The 16694-nt window shown below is 42.7% G+C and overlaps 1 protein-coding gene and 1 non-coding gene across 7 annotated transcripts in view; both read left to right on the forward strand.

The window, feature by feature from the left end:
* LOC144684763 (oxysterol-binding protein-related protein 8-like) overlaps positions 1–16694 on the forward strand; it is a 222066-nt gene that overhangs the window by 143598 nt on the left and 61774 nt on the right. The window contains exon 1 of one of the 6 annotated variants that reach the window (XM_078548958.1): positions 3751–3767. The exons of the other annotated variants lie outside the window; for them this stretch is intronic. The gene's annotated coding sequence lies outside the window, so the exon portion shown is untranslated. Of the gene's footprint in view, positions 1–3750; positions 3768–16694 lie in introns of those variants that run through there. 6 annotated transcript variants of the gene reach the window in all.
* On the forward strand, positions 11812–11918 carry LOC144685095 (U6 spliceosomal RNA). The gene has a single exon (XR_013577616.1). It is a non-coding gene; the product is annotated as a U6 spliceosomal RNA (small nuclear RNA).

The following is a 16694-nucleotide window of genomic DNA, read 5'->3' on the forward strand; positions in this document are numbered from 1 at the left end:
ATTAGCCCACTTAGACCAGTAACTCAACACCGAAGGGATTGGACCTGGGATTTTCTGGTCACTGCGTGGGGCAGTGCCATACCAGGCAGTAGACTTACCCTCTGAGCCATGGAGTTGCTGGAAATGGTAAGAATGTTTATTATTTGGAAGGGAAGTATTGCACACAAGTTCACAATGTACAGTGTGAAGAATGGAAACAGGATAAGGATAAAGAAGTTTATTCACTGGATGCAAACTGTCTTGACCAATCCAATCCAAACATTCTGCCAATCGCCCAATGCGTTGCCACATGGGCAACAGTAACATTCTATAGGAATTTTTTCTTCTCTTCACTCAATCCAGTTCCCTTTTCCTTGTCCTGGTTTATTTCAAATCATTTTTTTTCTTTAATCTTTATTCCTTGTTGCCTTGGCAGTGCGTCCCTACCTCTGTATCTACTTCTATCTCACCCCTCTATCTGTGACTCTATCATTGTGTCTGTTTCTGTATCCCCCTTTATTTTTGTGTCCCTATCTCTGTTTCCCCTTCTGTTTCTGAGTCTCCCTTTGTCTTCGTCTCCCTCTATTTTGTATCTTTCCCTTTGTCTCTTTCTGTGCTGCTTTCTGCATCTGTCGATTTCCCCCATCATCAGCCTTATTTAAATCTAGCAAGTTATATAGGCAGTGTGAGATCCAAATGTTGAGAGTTGAAAGCCCTAAAATCTCACTGAAGACAAATGGATGTAGGCCATGTACCTCTGTTCAACTCTGTCTCCCTCCCTCTGCATGTGCCTTTCTGTCCTCCTCTCCTATTGTTTGTAAGTCTTTCTCTCTCCCCGCCATCTGCCTCTGTACTTCTCTCCATAATGACTCATTATAATTCCTCAGGATGTCCCAGGTGCTTCATAGCGAAAGTAGTTGCTGCTGTAATGTAAGGAGACACAGCAGCCAATTTGCACAGATCAACGTCCCCCAAACAGCAGTGAGATAAATGACCAGATAATCTGTTTTAGTGGCATTCTTTGAAGGATAAATATTGGCCAGAACATCAGGGAGAACTCTCCTTCTCTTTGAATAGCGCCGTAGGATATTTTACATTTGCTCACAGGCAGATGAGGCTACAATTTAACACCTTACCCGAAAGATGGCACATTTGACAACAACAGTGACAGTAACATAATAAACCATCCCAAGGTGCTTCACAGAAGCATAATGAAGCAAAGTTAAACACTGAGCCATGTAAGGTGATTTTCGGACAGATGGCCAAAAGCTTGGTCACAGAGGCGGACTTTAAGGAGTGGCTTTAGGTAAGGAGGAGAGGTTTAGGTAGGAAATTTCAGAGCTTGGAGCCAAGGCAGCTGAAGGCATGGCCATCAATGGTGGAGTGATTAAAATCGGGGATGCGGAAGAGGCCAGAATTTGATGAACACTGATATCTCAAAGAGTTGTTGGGGCTGGAGGAGATTACAGAGATAGGGAGGGGGCGAGGCCTTGGACGAATTTGATAACAAGGATGAGAATTTTAAAATCAAGGAGTTGCTTGACTGGAACCAATGTAGGTCAGTGAGTACAGGGGTGATGGGTGATTAGGGCTTGGTGTGAGTAAGGACACGAGCAGCAGAGTTTTCAATTACCTTAAGTTTATGGAGGGTAGCATGTAGGAGGTCACCCAGGAGTGCATTGGAATGGTCAAGTTTAGAGCTAACAAGGGCATAAATTGAATTCAAAGTTTGGCAACACTGAATGATACTGTAATATATAATATACTATATATATATATATATATATATATATTCAGGAATCCTAATGCTATTGTAAGGCCTAATGGGACCTACACTTCCAGAGGGCAAGCATGTTTTTCTGGCCCAAATGTGAGCTCGCAGTGACTATTTTAAGCAGCTGTTGCCTTTTAATTTGGAGAGCAATTTTCCACAAACAACAAAATAGATGACTGGGTAATCCAATTTTCCAGTCATCTATCATTTTGTCAAATAGATTTTCGTGCTATTGGTTGAGAGAAGTTGCCCATGTTCCCTCAATTAGTGCCAAAGGAACTTTTGCATCCACCTGAACAAAGTGATGGAGCTGACCAATGCTTTATTTTAACTTTCAAAGAAAAGATTTTACCTCCCTAATTCCCATCCCAGGCATGTTCTGATTTAATTATTCTGGTTGCCATTGGCTCACAGGAGACATGAGTCAAACGAGCTATATTTCAACATTACGCTCTCAGCTTACATTGAATGTCTGCCTTTCCATGCATTGCTCATTTCAAGCCAACTGTTTGAATAGTGACATTATTCCACAAAGGATGTTAGTGGAGTATTTCACTGTACAAGGTGCCCCTGGGGCTTGTTTTGTAATATAAACAAGACAGTGAACATGCCTGCAGTAGCAGGGAGCACCTTGTGTAAAATGGTTTATATTTGTGCCTCAGGTGCCAAAGCATGACCAGCGCCCATTAACTCTCGGCTTTCTGTTTTGGCAATAGGTGACCTAGTTCTTATCTTGCTAGTTGAGGTCAGCCAAGCAATTTTCACTTTGCTGGGCTTGATCACCCTTTACCTGGTACTGGAAGAGGTCCATGCGTACAGCAGAAAGCTGTTAATGTAACATTTTGGGCATGCAAAAGCTTTCCTATGATTACGACTAGTCTCTCAATCCTGCAGCAATGAATTCAAAATTCAGCAGGTGAATTCAAAATATGCCAAACCAGGCTGTAACTACTTGCATTAGAAGCATTTTGAATGTTTAATGCTAACATTAAGCTGCAGCAAATCAGTCAGCCATCCAAGAGGCATATAAGGAACCAAAAGGTGCACTTGATCCTCCAAAGAGGAATATTTCCTACCCCGCCACTGGCAGATAGAAGCTTATGTAGTTTGCCGAATAGGTTGGTTGTATCACACTCAACATAGCAGACAGGTTGGTGAGAGGCATCCAGTATTCTCAGGAACGGAGGTTCGGTATTTGTTTAACTGCAGTGTGCTAATTCATACTGAATCCTACTAGAGCTCCAGCAGGCTTTGGATATGATACCAAAGGATTGTTAATTAATAGATTAGCCAATCTCCACCAAACACTGCACTTGCAAGTAGCTAGGTGAAGTGCTGGGGCTGGGTTGGGCTGGGCTAATCTGATAGAGTTATTGTATTAATACTGTGGTTCACTGGAAAAGCTGCAATGGAGTGTTTGCAGGCTTGGAGGCAAAACATGGTTTGAGCCGAGCAAAACAATAAAGCCTGCCTATTTGTACCCTTGTACATTACCCAACCCTATTCTGGATGAGTGGTATATTTGTGCATTCAATCATATGGAGCTTGGAGATCTTCATGCCAGAATCTCCCTAACTGGTTCTCAAGTGTAAGCAGTATTGGGATTTTAACCCTTAAATGTCATCTGTAGGCACCACCTGGAAACAAAGCTGCCTTTGCAGTAATTTACAATTCACCTTGTTAATGAAATCAGATTGGAAAAGCAGTCGTGTGAAGATTTGATTCTCCTCTAACTTATGAGGGAGGCTGACCCAACTTTGTGGAACCTATGGGACTTTGAAAGATTTGATATATTCTCTGTGAACAAGTTCAGTACTGCTTTCAGAACTGCTCCAGTAATCATGACCCAAATAATTTTATTTAAATTCATTTGGCATTTTTCATAATTTCTCGAATTCCCTCTTTTATTTCTCCCCACAGCATCCCAGCCAAGAAAATAGAAACAGGATGCACACCTTGTTGTACTCTTGTCACAACCACAAGCTGGAACCTGCATTAGAGCAGCTTGAAATAGGTACATCCAGCTATTTCTGCTGCTTTCAGCTATCAAGTTGACACATTCTAGAATTTTCTTCCTAAAACCACCTCCTTGTACCTTTCTACCATCTTCAAAAGCCTCAAAATCCTACTTCTTTGATTCCACTTTTGATTAGCTCCCCTAATTCTTTTTGCAATTCCTGCTCATCCCAAATTTCTTTCCCTCCCCTATCATGTGAAGGATCTGAGGGCATTTCCCCATGTTTGAGGTCTACCTGAGTGTGAATTGCTGTTGCTATTGTCTATTCACGGGAGATTGATGCCTAGACTCTACTTGGCATCCCCTTCCTTGACTATGCAGATGTGATCAGTAACTTGTTGAATGAGTCTTGGGTTTTAATACACACATCCAACTGCTGTATGGTGCAATGCTGTCTACCATTTTTCACTTTTTCTTTATTTTAAAGCACTAGCCTGCTAGCTTTTTGAACACTGATACCTTTGGCTGGATTTTATAGGGCGTCTCAGTTGCCACGTTCGCAGCTAAAATGTCAGTGGGGGGCAGGGGGGGGCGGGGGTGGCGGGGTGCCTGCACACAGCTGCCCCGCAGCAGCTTAATGCTGTGGGCAGCGTTAATTGCTTTACATCGAGAATTCTGCCCCTATCTTGAGTGGAAGTCCCACCTTAGAGAGCTGCTGGCCAGCGGTTCTGTAATCCCACCAGTGCCAGTGGGAGCGCTGGCAACTGCTGGGGCTAAAGACAATCCCACCATGCCGAGGAGCCCTGGTAAGTCAGGGGTCTCTGGGAGGGGAAGGGAGAATAGAGAAGTCAAGGCAGAAGGCTAAAGGAAGGGGAATATCTTCAGGGGAAGGTGTCTCTGATGGGCCCAAAAGGAGGTCCGGCCTCCCCTTGCCTGACACCAGTCCGTGCAGTTGAAGCTGCCGGGCTTCCTGCATGGTGTGGGCCACCCCCTGCCTCTGCCAACTACAGGCAAAATATCAGCGTAACAGAATGAGGCTCCTAAGTGGACATTAATTGACCACTTCAGGCCCTCAATAGGTCCAAGGGCAGGCGGGTCACACAATATCTCCCCTGCCCACCCCCCACCCCACCCTGACAAAATTTCATATAGGTCAGGGGCAGCGAGAAGGCCACCCACTAGATTTTTGTTGCCCCCTGCAATCAAATCTACTGGCAAGGGAGCATAAAATCCAGCCGCTTGTGTGACTGTAGATCTGTGTTGTCCAATAGAATATATTGATTATCACAAGTGTGGCTATGGGATTTTATTAGAAAATGGCTCCTATGCATTTATACAATACAAGAAAATGAACTTAATGTGCATATTAACTCAACAAAGATCTACTACCATTCAGTAACCGAGGAAGTAAAGCACTCACAAGAACCACAAATAATAAGATAAAAGCAAAATTCTGCGGATGCTGGAAATCTGAAACAAAAGCAAAAATAGCTGGAAAAACTCAGCAGGTCTGACTGCATCTGTGGAGAGGAACACAATTAACGTTTCGAGTTCTGATGAAGAGTCATTCGGACTCGAAACGTTAACAGTGTTCCTCTCCACAGATGCTGTCAGACCTGCTGAGTTTTTCCAGCTATTTTTGTTTTTGTTACCACAAACAAGACACTTGTACACTCTATTTTTTGTCTTCCCATTTTAAAACGAACATACAAAAAGGTTAAAGTATGCATGCATATGTCATACAAATGTGAACATTGGTATCACATGCCCAACAATGGTATCTATTACTCATTTTTAATTTACTAATTAGGAATGCAATTAATCATATCAGAATTCTCAATTAGCCACATATTGTACAGCACTTTTCCCACTATTATACAGCTGCTTCTATTGGCCTCTGTATTCATTCTACAACTTGTGAAGTCTTTGTACCTATCTCTTGCAAACACTTAACGATAGAAACTGCAAGGATGGGAAATTCAAACTGAAGCTTCTCATGCTGGTTCAGTTCCATAGATCAATCAATGTTCTTGTGACTTTTTTTGCATAACATTTTTGTGGTATACTTTGTTAAAGAAAAATTAACAGCGAGCAGTCAAATCATTAAATTGGCAAGTGTAGGACTATACGAATAGGAAGCATAGAAATCGGAATAGACTATTCAACCCCTCCAGCCTGTTTGGCCAATCACTTGGATCATAGCTGACCTGCATCTTAACTCCATCTATCCCACCATGGTTCTGTAACATTTCGTAGCCTTGCCTAACAAAAATAGGTTAGTCGTAGTTTTGAAATATTCATTTGACTTGTTCCTCACTAAAGCTGTTGAGGCTAAGGTTCAGATTTCCACTATCCTTTGTGCGAAGTAAGATCTTGGTGTTTGCAAGACTGTACCCAACTGAGAAGTTCAGTAACACTCATGTACAAAACATTTCAAAGATTACTCTCCATGAGTCAATCTGCAGTTCCAATGTCTCCTATATTACCACAAAATTTCCATCATTAGATAAATCCCAGATGGCCTCGATAGATAAGCCACGACCAAGGTTCAGAAGTGGTCAAAGTATTAAGGATGAAATCGTGTTTGGTGTGCAGACACACTACCGCTAATGGAAGTTGGCAGCAGAGAGACTCACTGACATTTATCCAGGCTGCTGTTATGCACTGTATAGCGGCCAGTTCTATAGAGTACCTTTGACAGAGGCCCTCAAGCTCTCATTTGGAGAGATGTATATTAGTTGTGGAGGTAAAGGCTTTCAAATAATAATACAGATAATCCTTCAGTTATTATTTCTGGTGAGGTTGAATATTGCAGAGGATCCCTGGACACTTCTGTGTTCCTGCACTCACATTATTCAGTGAAATTTCATTCCCATTCACTTTGGCATTATGCGCTGACCCAAATATTGTGCTTAAGCAAAATTACTATTTATCAGGCCTTCAAATTGAACCATACTCATATTAACTATGTACTTTTATTTGGCAAGCATCCTATCTGGGAGATTCTTCTCTCACACTCCTAAACCAGATGTATAAAAAAGCTTGTGATTGACAGGTGATGTTTCTCACCTCAGGGGAGTCATTTTGCAAATTTCAGATACATGCTGACCAGGTTGAACCTTGCCCAATGCAAGTGCAGATCAGATCACCAGCAGATTTCCAACAAGTGCTGGTGGCAGGCAATATTTTTAGCTGGCAGCATACATTCTGAAATTGAATTTCGAGGGCCAGATTTTCGTTCTCAAGACAGGCAGCTCGTGTCAAGAAATTTCCTGGCTTGGCACACCCGCCTCGGGGAAATGTATCCCAAATGGCACGATTTTCGCTCAGGGAAGGTGGTGAGGGGTGGATGTAGGATGGAGTTGACCTCACCACTCTCAAACGCAGATCAGAGGTGCCACAGGGGCTGCCAGGTGCCGAGGCAGGCTGTTTAAAAGGCCCACCTCAGTTCTCTGGTATTTTGTCCTAATTGTTTTGTTAAATATTAGGCTGTCTAGCCCTCATCCCTCATACCCCCTCACTCCCCCACCCACTCTCCATGCCCCATCCACCCCCTGGCCCCTCATACCCTCCATGCCAACAATGCCTACCCATATCTCCCTACCCACCATCCTTTGCTCTTACACTCTCCACGACAACTCCCCCAGTATTCACCATGGTCAGACGTCAGGTGCCATGTTGAGATGAAATAAAGTTCTATATATTTATTGCAGCTTTCACTGTGTAAAAAAAAACTCCCAATCATGAATGCCTATTCAAAACTTTAAAAGCCCCTCAAGTACTTAATCCCTTGTCAAAACAAACAACTTATATTCATAACCTCACATTAAAAATAGCTAATCCTTTAATAACCTCTTTGAGCTGTCAATCAAACGGTGAACTCATGCCTCCTCCCCCCCCCCCCCCCCCCCCAACCCAAAAACCTGGGTTGGGATAGTTGTGGTTATGGAAAGCAGCCAACCATTAATAATGATAACACTTCGGGTGATGTCAACAAACAGCTATTGTAATTAATGGAACAGATTTTTTTCAACTCTCACTAACATAGGCAGGCTGTTTTTTTAATTTTTAAAGGGCTGGGGATATTAAAAAAAAACTTGACAGCTTGACAATTCTACATACTTTAACCACCCTTCACAAGAATTTACAACTCCTCCATAAATTTGAGACTCCCACATTGTGGGTTAAGGCCCTTGCGACAGTGAAAGTGGGGCCGTTTGAACTTAGCATGGGCAGGATTTTACCGTCGGTGAGCGGGGGCGGGGCCCACTCGCCGACGCGTAAAATGACGCAGGATGACGTCAGGCAGAATTCCCGGCGTCACCTCGCTCAATTTAAATTTTCAGGAAGGCAGGGGCACAGAAAAATCAGCTGCGCGCCCGCCGACCTGTCAATGGCCAATTGAGGCCATTGACAGGATCAGTTAAGCAATTAAAGGACCTGCCCGTCCAACCTTAAGGTTGGCGGGCAGGCCAGGAGCCCCGGTGGCAACTAGAAAAGACATGAAACCTCATCCACCGGTGGGATGAGGTTTCATGTAGGGTTTTAAAAATTTTAATAAAGTTGTTATGGAAATTATGAACCTGTCCCAACTCATGTGATATTGTCACATGAGGGGACATGTAAGGGAATTTTTTTTTTCTATTTTTAATATTGTTGAAAGTAGAGCCAATCTCCCTGAGGCAGCACTTAGCCTCAGGAAGATGAGTGCGGTCTTCCGTGCGCATGCGCGAAAGAGCGCACTCTCGATTTTAGGGATTCCCCCCGCCTGCACAGGGAGCGTATAGCGTTTCTGTGCAGACGTCACGCTGGGCGGGCCTTAATTGGCCCGCCCACGTAAAATGTCGCCACGCCTCCGATCGGGGGCGCCGATTGGAAGCGCAGCTGCACGCGCCAACCCATCAACTTCCCCCCCAACGGGGGGAAAATTCTGCCCATTAAGTTAAGTAGTTCAGCTGAGTTTGAGTTTCCCTCATTTGTGTGCCAAACCCTGATCCCTTTCCCCGGAAAAAATGGGATCTGTCGGAAATGGGGGCAGGACTTCCAGATCTGGGTCCCATCCTTCGTTTTTAAAGGTTCACAGAGTCTCCATGACTGCAAAAATCTGGCCCCTAGTGTCCAATCTGCCTTCCTCCATCACAACCATTATTTGTAACCATATCAGTACTATTTTGTATTGGCTCCATTGAAATCTCCTTCCTTTGCCCTTATCAACTCAAAATACATCATCTTACTTAATTTTTTTCCTCCTGTATTTTCACCATGGTGAGATCAAGCACGACACGCTATATTTAACTAATTCTTTCTCACGATCTCAGAACCAAGTAATTCCTTATCCCTCTCAGTCTTTTCTCTATAATTCTACAGGCTTTTAATGTCCAAGCTTGGCTGTATTTGATTATGATCCCTTGTTTTATTCCAACTTATTCTCTGCTCTCCCTGCAGCCTGGGTGGCATTCTGCAAAATGGGCCTTGGCCCTTCCCTGTGATTCTCAAAAGAAAATGTAGCAGCAGAATACCTCACGTTGACCTTGTGTTTGCTTGGTGGGTAGTGCACATTACCATTTAACTATTTGCTTTTATAAAGTAACCCATGAAATACAAAGGTCAGCACGGTATTACAATAATTTATTAAATAAAGAACAGCTTTGTTATTCTCCTGTACTACCCACAGCAGAAACTTTATTTGTTTTATTTTAACTTGAATAGTTCCTAGCCCAAGATTCCCTGGTGCCTGCGAATAACCTTGTCATTGCCATGCCCTTGCTCTGTCAGGTAAGGTGGTATTGGTGCATTCCTGCTATTTTCAAATGGGTGTTTCCTACTGTTGAGCTTACGTTACAGAATTGGCAGAGTGAAACTGCATTGCAACGTTGTTGTAGAAATGCTTCACATACTTGTGCACAATTTATTTTTTGCAATTTTAACATTAACTTCTTTATTTCCACTTTCTATTTCCAGACACAATGGTTCTTCTGGTCTGCCTGATAGCTTAGTGCCAATTGGTGTCATATTATCAGCTGTTTTGTATTATGGGCTTACAGCTACTTTTACATTAAGCTTCATGTGGTGCATGAGTAGTCTTCCAACAGGAGGCTCTCTTTTGTAACCATGGAAACTCCAAAGTAAACTTGCCAAATTTGCTCCAGTCAGTTACGGGAAAACTGAAGCCAATTTAGCACCCCGCCAACTGAGCTAAGCTATTCAATGTTGACTATAGGACTGAATCTGGGACCTCACCAATCAGTAAGTTTCAGTACCAGGCAGCGCAATTACCCACTCAACCTCAGACAAGATTACAGAAGGGTTGCAACAGGGTTCCCAGTGGCAGGGATTGGCTGCCAACAGATGTCTGATAATTCATACTGATAATTCTCGTGTAATTGGGGACTCTCCACAGCGTGCCTTTGCGTGGCCAAGAATCAATACGGGTAGTTGGAGTATAGATACACAACAGCCGTGATCTAATTGAACCATGAACAAGCTCAGGGAAGGCTACTTTTCCTATGTTCCAGGATAAAAGCCTTACTTTCTGCTGGAGAGGTGAACATTGAAAATAATCACACCTGCCCCCACTTGCCCGCACCAACATATTACCAAGCAAATTATCAACTGTCCTCCATTAGTGTCTCCTTCCTGTCATTATTTGTTTATTAAGTTGCATTATATGGCTGTGCTTGATGGGCTGAACAGTGTTCCACTGACACCACCCAGTAATCACTGTTAAGGGAGTGATTGTGGTTATTGTGTTAGTGCAGAAGTTAACAGCACGGGTTCCATCTGTGTTTGTGGGGTAGTGGAGATTGTCAAACTGGGGATTTAGGCAGAACAGCCACAGGCCAATACTAGGATAAAAATCATAAGCAAGAAGGCATGGTAAATCAGAAAATAGTGGTTAGAAAACACCAAGTCTGCATTCTAAAAACATATTCATTGTATCAAGGTGTAAGGGAAAGAAGGCGTCCCACAGTCCTGAGGTTAAAAATAATTAGGCAAAGTGGTGATGAATCAAAATGTTAGCGGGGGAGGAAAGGAAAATTTCCAGAGGGCGAATATAAGAATGAGACAAGGCAGAGAGAATGAAAAAACACAGAATTTCTCAGCCAGTTAAGGCCTAGAGAACCTTCTTGTGGCTAAAGGATGTAGGGTATAGCATTGAAGGGTGTAGGTTATAATAACCGACTTTTATTGTGTGGGATGTGAGATATATCAGAGCGAGTGTTAAAACCAGAAGACATTGTGATGAAATGTTTCATTGTCACGCAGCCTCATTCCTCTCACACATATTCTCTCATTGATTAAGCTTGGACAGGAAGTGTTGTGCACTGATTAGGAAGGTGGTCTCAGGATAATAGGCTTCTGTAAGTGAGTAGCCTCTCACTGAGACTGGTGGATTCATTCAGTTAAGTCCATTGCCGTGATGTGTGAGGCTTGCCATACTGATGATGCTCAGTGTGAGCCTGGCTTGCAGCCTGTCAGAGCCAGCAGTAAACAAAATTACTGAATGGAGCTGGATTCCCACTGCAGATGCAGCATGTCTGAAGGGCTTTGAATCTTCAACTGCAGACATGTACTGAAAGAGGGATACTGCAGCCCTCCTGCATCACCCAGTCAGGATGATAGGATGTAATCAAGTTGCCATGTGTAGGACCCGTTTGGTACAATGACAAAAACGGTGGGTGAGGTGAAGAACCAGCACTTGCCCAATGCCTTGGTTGTATTCCTGCCTCTGGAAAAAAGACTGGAGGAGACAGTATACATATCATTGGAGATCTAGAGTAACAGTTCATGGTCGCATGGTCATTGTCTCATTTTACTCTCTTCCACGAGAAGCAAAAAAGTCACAATTAAAGATCTTTTCAATATCAAACGTGCACATTGAACAACATATGTAAACCAGGGTCAATACCTACCATTGCTTTAAAATCATGTTTGTTTCTTTTGATTGTGTGCAGCTGTTGAGATGCTGCCTGTCCCAGAGTCCAACCTGTCATGCACCCAAGGTAAAACAATCAGGCCAGTCACATTGTGAGCTTGCTTCTATTGTAAACAGGTGAACAAAATAAATTAGACCTACCTCCGAGTACCAATAGCCTGGTGCGTGCTCGCTTCGGCAGCACATATACTAAAATTGGAATGATACAGAGAAGATTAGCATGGCCCCTGCGCGAGGATGACATGCAAATTCGTGAAGCGTTCCATAAAAAAAAAAATAGCCTGGTGCTATTGCTGTCATACTGCATGGCTACAAACACGTAAGGTTTCTTTAAAAAAAAAAGTAATTAAAAATAACATTTTACTAACATTCATCTCGAAGGAGTCAAGACAAAGAGTTTTTTCATGCCCTAAGTAAAGCAAAATACTGCGGGTGCTGGAAATCTGAAACAAAAACAAAGTGCTGGGCAAACTCAGCAGACCTGGCTGCATCATTGGAGAAAGAAACAGAGTTAACCTAGTGAGTCCAATATGACTGTTCTTCGGAATTGAAGAGAGGTAACAATGTGATGGGTTTTATGTTGTTAAAAAGGGGGGAGACTCAGGTAGAGCAAAAGGGAAGGTCAGGATAGGTTAGAGGGCAAGAGAGATTAAAAGACAAAGATGTCATGGAACAAAAGGCAAAAGGAGTGGTAATGGTTGTAGTAAAGAAACAAAGCATTGGTCCAGAGTAAGTATTAATAGCAGATTAATTGTCAGTTATATGTGAAAGCAAAACATGAAAACAAGATACAAACTGGCACTTGGCAAAAAAATATAAAATAAATCAGAATGGAGGACTGAGTTCATGGTCTGAAGTTTGTTAAACTCACTGTTGAGTCCAGAAGACTGTAAAGTGTCTAATTGGAAGATGAGGTGCTGTTCCTCATGCTTGCATTGGGCTTCACTGGAACATCGCAACAAGCCGAGTGCAGAAATGTGAGCAAGGTGGTGAATTAAAATGGCCGTGATGCGTGAGGCTTGCCTCCTTTGTTCAAAAGGGAAGGAGACAGAAAGCAGTAAACTACAGGCTAGTTAGCTGGTGCATGCTCGCTTCGGCAGCACATATACTAAAATTGGAATGATACAGAGAAGATTAGCATCTGTCATAGAGAAAATGTTACAAGCTATTGTTAAAGATGTTATAGCAAGGCACTTAGAAAAATTCAAGGTAATCCAGCAGAGTCAACGTGGTTTTGTGAGGGGGATATCATATTTAACCAACTTACTGGAGTTCTTTGAAGAAGTAACATGTGATGTGGATAAAGGGGAACTAGTGGATGTACTGCACTTAGATTTCCAGAATGCATTTCATAAGGTGCCATATCAAAGGTTATTGTGGAAATTAAAAGCTCACCACCACCTTCTCAGGGACAACTAGGGATGGGCAATGAATGCTGACCCAGCCAGCGAAGCCCACATCCTGTGAATGAATTTTTAAAAATCATGGTGTAGGGGGTAACATATTAGCATGGATAGAAGATTGGTTAGCTAACAGGAAACAGAGTAGGCATAAATGAGTCATTTTCTGGTTGGCAAGATGTAACAAATGGTGTGCCACAGGGATCAGTACTGGGACCTCAACTTTTTACAATTTATATAAATGACATGGATGAAGGGAGCAAAGGTATGGTTGCTAAGTTTGCAGATGACACAAAGATAGGTAGGAAAGTAAGTTCTGAAGAGGACATAAGGCTGCAAAGGGTTATAGATAGGTTAGGTGAGTGGGAAAAGATCTGGCAAATGGAGTATAATGTGTTAAAAGGTGAAATTGTCCATTTTGGCAGGAAGAATAAAAAAGCATATTATCTAAATGGTGAGAGATTGCAGATTGTAGAGGGATCTGGGTGTCCTCGTGCATGAATCACAAAAGGTTAATGTACAGGTACAGCAAGCATTCGGAAAGCTAATAGAATGTTACTTTTTATTGTGAGGGGAATTGAATATAAAAGTAGAGAGGTTATGCTTCAGTTGTACAGGGCATTGGTGAGACCACATCTGGAGTACTGTGTACAGTATTGATCTCCTTATTTAAGGAAGGATGTAAACGCATTGGAAGCAGTTCAAAGAAGGTTTACTAGACTAATATGTGGAATGGGATGGTTGTCTTATGAGGAAAGGTTGGAGAAGCTAGGCTTGTATCAGGAGTTTAGAAGAGTAACAGGCGACTTGATTGAAACAAGACCTGAAAGGTCTGGACAGGGTGGATATGGAAAGTACTTTTCTTCTTCTGGGAGAATCTAGAACTAGGGGTCACTGTGGGAAAATAAGGGGTCACCCATTTAGGACAGAGATGAGGAGAATATTTTTCTCTGGGGGTTGTGAGTCTTTGGAATTCTGTTCCTCAAAAGGCAGTGGAAGCAGAGTCTTTGAATATTTTTAAGGCAGAGGTGGATAGATTCCTGATAAACAAGGGGTTTACGGAGGATAGGCGGGAATGTGGAATTGAGATTAAAATTAGATCAGCCATGATCTTATTGAATGGTGGAGCAGGCTCCAGGGGCCGAGTGGCCTACTCCTGCTCCTTGTTTGTGTATTCGTAAGCGACCGGAAGTTCAGGTCATGCTTGCAGACTGAGTGGAGGGGTTCCACAAAGTGGTCACCGAGTCTCCATTTGGTTTCCCCAATGTAGAGGAGACCGCATTGTGAGCAACAAATACAGTATACTAAGTTGAAACTACTATTCCACTCGGTTTAGGAACATGTTGGGGTCACCAATATCAACATATGGGACAAAATGTAGATTATCATCAGTTGAAAATATGTTAGGGCAGAGTCTTCTGTTCGGCGTGCAGCACACATTTGGCCCCACACACAGATGCGTAAAATAACACGGGCATGCGTTCCGACATCACTGCGCGTCATTCTGATCTTCCAGTCAGCGGGCACACACCAGAGTCGGCTGAAGTTTGGCCCAGTGTATTTGTGGCTATTTGGATGAGGTAGAGGGGACAGTTATACCTGTGGAAATGTACTCAGCAGGAATCCATATTCTCAGGGCTGGGGAGCTGGGGGAACTATTGTTTTAAACAGTATGTAGCAACGTATGGTCACAAATGTATTGTCCTGTTTCTTGCAGATTTAGATAAAAAACATTTGACCATTTAAAAGACTAAATTTCCATTTCCAGACTGCATTGTTTTCATGTATAATTGGCTTCCTATTCAGATTAGTGCTAAAATTCACAAGAGTTGCTGTCTGTGAAGTAAACTGTTTCTGAGCCGGAGTAAGATTATTTTATGTGTTGGCAGTCTGACCAGCCTATTTTTTAGCTGCGCTTAGTTAGTAGCACTCTCACCTCTGAGTCACACGGTTGTGACTTAAAGTTCCACTAAGGGCTTGGGCACAAAAATCAACATGGACAGTCCAGTGCAGTGTTGAAGGAGTGCTGCACTGATGGGGATGAGATGTTAAACCAAGACCCTGTCTGTCCTCAGGTGGACATAAAAGATCCCATGCCACTATTTCAAAGGAGAACAAGGTCATTATCATCAGTGTCCTGGCCAAATATTTATCCCTCAATCAACATCACAGACACAGATTATCTTATTATCACATTGCTGTTTGTCAGATTTGCTGTGTGCAAACTGGCTGCTGTGTTTCCTAAACTATAACAATACTTCATTGCCTGTAAGGACATCTTTGGGACATCCTGTGGTCGTGAAAGGCACTGAATAAATGCAAGTCTTTTCTATTTTTCTTGAGATTAAACTACTGATAATAAAATACACCTCCCTCTAGTGACAGAAAATGGTATTTCAATTTACTCCACAAATCTTTATTCAAACTGTCATTCCAAAAAATACTGATATTTAGTGTAACTTGATCTCTGTGAATTGATTTATCTCCCCATTTCCCTATTTGCTGTCAGTCACTGCCAGTACAGTAAGCTCAAGTTTGATGCTCTTGTGGAACTTTCTCTGGACACTCCCCCATGCCTCTCTCACCAGCTCAAGGCCTTCTCCCCACGTAGAATGACTCATAATCCTGGATCCACCACACAGCAAAAGTCACCAACTCATTGCAGTTTTGGACTAGTTTGATTAGCTGTTGGAAAATGTCTAAATTTAAACCAGGCACCAAAAGTCTGTTTCTTAAAAAAAACCAGACCCTCTCATTTTCACTTGCTCTTGCATCTCATGATGTTGAAGCATTGAACAGTTATTAAGGTTCTCAATGATGTTTTAGCATCAGTAAAGCAAACATTAGAACTCAACTCATAATGCCACCCCTGTCCTTGCTTGGTGAAACCTGGCAGCTCTGACTTACAGCTATGGTCAAAGATGTGATTGTTGTTCCTGTCAGTGTAAATGGGTTTAAGGATTCTATCCACAGGCTGGAGCTTATTTGAAAAGTAGAGGCTGTAACTGGGTTAACCTGAGCAGCAGCTGGCTGTGACTTTCCACATATCACTGCAATTCAATAGGTATTCATCCCAGGCTGGTAAAGTAGGAAAAGCTGAGTAATACAAAAACAGAATTACCTGGAAAAACTCAGCAGGTCTGGCAGCATCGGTGGAGAAGAAATCAGTTGACGTTTCGAGTCCTCACGACCCTTCGGCAGAACTGAGTATAGTTAGGAGAGAGGTGAAATATAAGCTGGTCTAAGGTGGGGGGCGGGGGGAGAGAGAAGTTGAGGGTGGGGGAAGACCTTTCACCTCTCTCCTAACTATACTCAGTTCTGCCGAAGGGTCATGTGGACTCGAAACGTCAACTGATTTCTTCTTCACCGATGCTGCCAGACCTGCTGAGTTTTTCCAGGTAATTCTGTTTTTGTTTTGGATTTCCAGCATCCGCAGTAGCTTTTAGCTTTTTGTTTTTAAAGCTGAGTAATAGCCTCACAAAATCTGACACAACCTTGGAAAAGCCTATGTCTCAAAGAGGTCCTTGAGTTTGTTACTGAATCAAAGGTAGTCGGGGATAGAAATTGCTGAGGATCTCCTGATCTCCTGCTGTAACCTCAAAGAATCTTACAACCCAAAGGAGATCATTCAGCCTATCATGGCTATGC

Source organism: Cetorhinus maximus, chromosome 9 (genome assembly GCF_964194155.1).
Source record: "Cetorhinus maximus chromosome 9, sCetMax3.hap1.1, whole genome shotgun sequence".
In the NCBI taxonomy this organism is placed as follows: Eukaryota; Metazoa; Chordata; class Chondrichthyes; order Lamniformes; family Cetorhinidae; genus Cetorhinus; species Cetorhinus maximus.